The sequence below is a fragment of the Podarcis tiliguerta genome (genome assembly GCF_965153285.1).
Source record: "Podarcis tiliguerta genome assembly, chromosome: 1".
NCBI lineage: Eukaryota > Metazoa > Chordata > Lepidosauria > Squamata > Lacertidae > Podarcis > Podarcis tiliguerta.
Window position 1 is genome coordinate 77,353,020 of NC_139534.1, and position 5,642 is coordinate 77,358,661.

At 40.6% G+C, this 5,642-nt stretch overlaps 1 long non-coding RNA gene across 1 annotated transcript; it reads left to right on the forward strand.

The window, feature by feature from the left end:
- Positions 1 to 268: 268 nt before the first annotated feature.
- On the forward strand, positions 269 to 5,409 carry LOC310681532. Its single transcript, XR_014513373.1, has 4 exons — positions 269 to 522; positions 2,302 to 2,386; positions 3,419 to 3,559; positions 4,790 to 5,409. It is a non-coding gene; the product is annotated as an uncharacterized lncRNA (long non-coding RNA).
- Positions 5,410 to 5,642: the final 233 nt, after the last annotated feature.

The window sequence follows — 5,642 nt, forward strand, 5'->3', positions numbered from 1 at the left end:
AGCTACTCTTGCATAGTTTCTCCTTTAGTTTCTATCAATGCTTGCCTGTTCTCTCAGTACTTTTGTGACATTTTTCGTTGCCGAAGAGTAAGTAAGAGGCATGTGGTTTGTGTCCTTCTCGGCACAATGTAACATTGAAAGAACTTGGAGCATGCATATAATCACAAGGTCTTGAAACAGTTGTTTACTTTGTCAACATTTCAAATTTTGCCCTTTAAAGATAAAACTCCTTGATTTGGCTTTTAACAGGACTCCTCTAAAAGGCTGTATTGTTTTCACTTCATTGTACAGGGAATTGTGGGACCTTAGGTAAATACATTGAAAAGAGATGCCTTTACCTTTCCAGTCTGATAAATGTAGGAAACCTGTGATGCTAAGGGATAAGCATTGGCGATATCTAGGTTTTTTTAATTTAAAAAAATCTTTAAAAGAAAACTTCAAGACCTCTGTATTAGTCAAAAGGCCCTTGCTAGGTTTGTGTTGCTGCCTTTTCCACCTTCTCTGAATATGTGACTAATAAGAGTAAGTTAAGTATCCTATTTCCTTTTAATTTTGTGTTAAGATATAATTTTCACCAGCTTCATATGTTATTTATTTCCTATAGTGGTTAGCTTGTGGTGATGGTTAGGATGTTTTAATTGTCGTTTTCTTATGAGCTGTAAGCACCTTGAAGGTAATTTAAATGAGGCGGAATGGCAGAATGTAAATATTTCAATATAAAGAAGTAAAATAAATTTGTAACACACACACATGCACACACACATACACACACAATTTTATGGACTAGAACCCATTGCAGTTGATACTGAACATAATCCTTGTTTACTATTGATATTGAATGTCAGTAATTTTTGTTTGCAAATTGGAGGTCACCTAAAATGTAATTATTATTTTCCTGATTAGTTGTTCAAGTATCTTCCTCCTGATTGCGAGGTTTTTAATTCACATGAAGATCACAAATACTGAATCTGGTTGGTTTTTTTTAAAAAAAAGGCATATAATCGAGATACTATGACAATGTATTAGTTATGAGTATATCACCATTTTTCACAGAGGTGTATACGACATACATTGACCACAGTCCCATTGTAGTCAAGGAGATCTAGTTATACATAACAACTGGTGGTCTGGAATGGGGGCGACATGCAGCCCCATTTGCATCAAAAGATGCACTCAGCCAGTTCGATAGGATAAGCATAATAATGTTCACAGTCCATCCAGATGAAGATACACATTCAAATGAGCTGTGCATGCGGATCTGCCTTACTGGATCTGGACAAAGATGTACAGCATGGGGCTTCCCATCCCATGAATCTCCCAGTGTGTGCATTTCCCATCTCATACATGGAGCTAAAATTACCATAGTATATTGGGAATATTTCTTTCTTATGGTGAAGCAGAGGAAGGATCTTCAATTCCAGAAGAGGGAGGTGTGAGGCAAAAGTCAATGCTGGACATTAAGGTTGCAACCCTATACACTTGGGAGGAAATCCATTGTACTTAATGATATTTTCTTCTGAGTAGACATGCATGGGATTGTGTTGCAAAAGCCATAGAATATACCCCCCAGAAAAGTAACTTGATCCATTACTGTAAAATAATGCCTGATATAATCCGCCCCCCAGGATAATTGTGAATAATGAGGTCAACACTGTTATGTTATAAGAAGAATTTATCCTGACACAGAAATAGAGAACTAATACAATTCTCATCTGATCCCCATTAAGCACAATGTGTTTGTTGTGTTTATTGCATCTAGGGATCCCCTTCCCCTCAACTGGGCCACTAGCCACACAAAACAGAGGCTTAAATCAAACCCAGAATTAAGTTTGCATAACTGTTGGCTTAAGTACCCTCATTCTGGGTTAGATATAGACTAAAGTGCAGTGGTTGGAATAAACCTGTTTGGTTTAATGAAGTTCACTGAACTAGTTCAAAAATCTCTGAACTACACCTGAAAATAGTTCCCATTATTTCTGGATGAGTTAAAGGTGAATTAAGGTTATTTTGGGGTAGAACTTTGAATTGTTTCTAGTTAATCTTCATGTTCATTCCCCTTTTCCACCCCTTGCCTCCAGTAGGAGGCCTGGAAGCTTTCATATTTTTTTTTTTAAAGTGTCAGTTGAAAGTTAGAAAACAAAACATGGAGGCAACATTATGTGTCTTATGAGGCAGATATGGAGGTATTGCTGTTGCTATGGTCACTCAGTCACCAAAATCACTGTTGCTAAGCAAAGAAAGAAGGAATATGAGGCATTTCCAGTATCTTCTCTGCTGAAGAGATTCATTCTCTTCCAACAGGTGGAGCTTGCAGTGTGAAGTACAGGTAAAATAACAAAGTGAATGCTGTCTTGTGCCTGCTGTGTAGCAGGCAGAAATTAAACAGGTAAGCCTTTTCCAAGATAGAAATAGAATTATGGGGAAAGACAATTCTGTCTTTTAGATATCTTATTACTTGTGTGTAGCCCCTGATTTACTTTTGGACCCTATACTTCAGCTTATCATATTCTGAATGCTGATTTCCCACCTCCAAAGAATTAGTCTTTCATGAACTAAAAAGTTCATTTGGATGAACTTGAACCAAACTAGTTTGTTTTATAAAAGTACGAGATTTAACTTGAACTAGTTCCTTTTGGGACAGGATGAACTAGAACCTTTTATAAATGAGTTTTCTAAGTTCTGCTAAAGTGTGATTAGTACTGGACTGGTGGCTATGGATTATTGTACTTCCATAAAATTGTAGTATGTATTGACTTTTTTTCTTGTATGTTACATCATTCTGAAACTTTATTGTAGAAATCTGAGTAATAAAATTGTATATGTAAATAAATATGATTTATTTTTAATTTGATCCCATGCTTCTTAAACTCAAAGCAGTTACAACCACCCGAAATTGCCAAGACCAAAACATTATTTGAAACCAGTACATATTGCATATGAAACGAAACACCAAAATGAATACAACTTCTCTGGAAACCTTGATGAAACTGAGAGGATTTACAACCCATGTGAAAGGGCAGTGGAGATGAACCTTCCTTACCTCTTGAGAAGCTCCAGGCCTGTGTGGGGGGCGGGGGGCGGGGGGCGGGGACGGGACGGGCAGCTGGGGACACTTGCCCCAGGCCTTGGAGAGCTAAGCTGGCCAGGGGGTCCCATCAGAGACCCTCTGCTTTTTTGTTTGCGTTTATAACTTTATTAAAACAAGACTCCTGTACTGGTCCTCAGACAAGCTCTACACAGGCCTGGGAGGTTTCATGGCTTGGGGCTACAGTTTAAATGCTCAGTCTTTAGCTGATGATAGCTGAACCTGTCAAAATGACAGTGTAAACAACAGGCCCAGCTGACTTGACCTCAGCTGGTTGTGAGATTGGTCAATATGTGAAGAAAAGATTTACTCCAACCATATGTTTTAATGCAGGGATGAGAAACCTGTATCCCTCAAGGTAAGCAATTGGACTCCCATCAGTCCCAGCGAGCAGAGTCTCCAGTCACCGTGGCCAATGATCAAAGCTGACAGCAATTGCACTCCTGCAACTTCTGGAGGTTCTCCATCCCTGATGTAAGGGCAATTTTTCTAAGAATATATATATATATATATATATATATATATATATATATATATATGTAAAGGTAAAGGTACCCCTGCCCGTATGGGCCAGTCTTGACAGACTCTAGGGTTGTGCACTCATCTCACTCTAGAGGCCGGGAGCCAGCGCTGTCCGCAGACACTTCCGGGTCACGTGGCCAGCGTGACAAGCTGCATCTGGTGAGCCAGCACAGCACATGGAACACCGTTTACCTTCCCGCTAGTAAGCGGTCCCTATTTATCTACTTGTACCCGGGGGTGCTTTCGAACTGCTAGGTTGGCAGGCGCTGGGACTGAGCGACGGGAGCGCATCCCGCCACGGGGATTCGAACCACCAACCTTTCGATCGGCAGGTCCTAGGCACTGAGGCTTTTACCCACAGAGCCACCCGGGTCCCATATATATATATATATATATATATATATATATATATATATATATAAAATCAGAGTTAGGAAACAGTCTGACAGTCAGTCTGCTAACAATAACTAGTGACCTTTGGTTCTGACAGGGACCAAAAGGCACCTTGTTTGGAGTAAAGTACTACAATAAACCAAAGTCGTATCCCTCAGCTCTATTGCTTTCAAGGAATTGAAACTTCAGTGGGCCAAGTAGCTGTATCATATCCTACCATGGCAGACCAACTGAGGCAATAACTACGGTTCAATCTGTCTCTGCCTCAATATCTAGTTTCCCATGAACCCAACCTGTTTTATTTTCTTGAAAGCACAGTAGCTGAGTCTCATTTGCACTGGTCTACAGTAGGGCTTTTAGCAAAGTCCCCCTCCTATTTATCTCCACCAATAGTTAGCAAAATCAAGCCCCACAAAGCTTCGTTTTCCTATTTCACTTTGCTACAAATAACAATGCCCCTAACACAGAGAAGCAAAGACCAGCCTTCCAAGAACTCCTTTTCTTGTACAGTTTTTGTAACTCTGAGCTTTGCTATAACAAACAGTCTTTTCTGTCACATCTGCTTAACATACTGACCGAAACAGTCTCCCAAAGAGAAAGTGAGCATTTCCCTCCCCACCACCACCACCACCGACCGCCTTCTTCCTAGCTATGAGATTGACTCTCATGGGTGCTTTTGCATGCGGCCCTGGACTAATTTATGAGCAATGCATTTTGGGAAGTTTCTGTGCTCTGATTTGCTTTCCCCCTTCTTCTCCCTCCCTTCTTGTTCCTTTTTAATTTGTCTAGGAAAGGAAAAGAAAAAGCCCCTCCAGTGTTGTTTCCTGCAAAGACTGTTCTTAAGAGCCCGTTGGACAGCGTGGGGGCTCTTGAAGTGATAGCTAATTGGCAAAAGAAAGGCCCCAATTGTCTTGAGGGGACTGGAAAGTGCCGCGTGTGCTTCTGAAAAGGACTAGGGAGAAGGTGCCCGGTTTCGCTAAGCAGCTGCTGTTGGAGATGTTTGGAGATTACATCAGCATTGGGAAAAAAGAGGCTGGAAAGAGAGAGAGAGAGAGAGAGAGAGGGAGTCTAACTTCACAGGGTGTGTGAGAGAGAGTTTATGGAGGTCCCCCCCCCTTCTTCCCCTTCCAAAGATCTTCTGACAATAATGTCATTGTCAATATAAGAGTTGTTAATTCTTTATGAATAGTACATGGGGCCTCTTGACTAAATAGTACATGTCCCAAATCTGTCAGCTGGACTCTTCCTTCACATGCTAGTGAGATCACTTTGATTGGAATGTTACAGGAATTGCTCCATCCGCCACACAGCCCTGAATACGACATTATATAATTAGATCTCCCAGAGCAGTGATAGTAGTAGGATTAGTATCCCCCCCCTACCCCGTTACCTCATTATTGTAGCTTAAATATGGGATCAGGCCCTTTGATGATTTTAGTGGTTGTAATTATATTAACGCGATTCATTTTATGGTCCTGTTTCAGCGCTTATTTAGATTACAAACTGTCCCGTAGGTTTCCTGAAAAGAGGAAGGACTCTTGAAAGAGCTCATATGCATTTTCAATGAACAAATGGTGCCTTACTGGACAATGTCATAGAACAGGACACTCTTTTTTAAAAAAATCTTTTCAAAGGGGCTAGT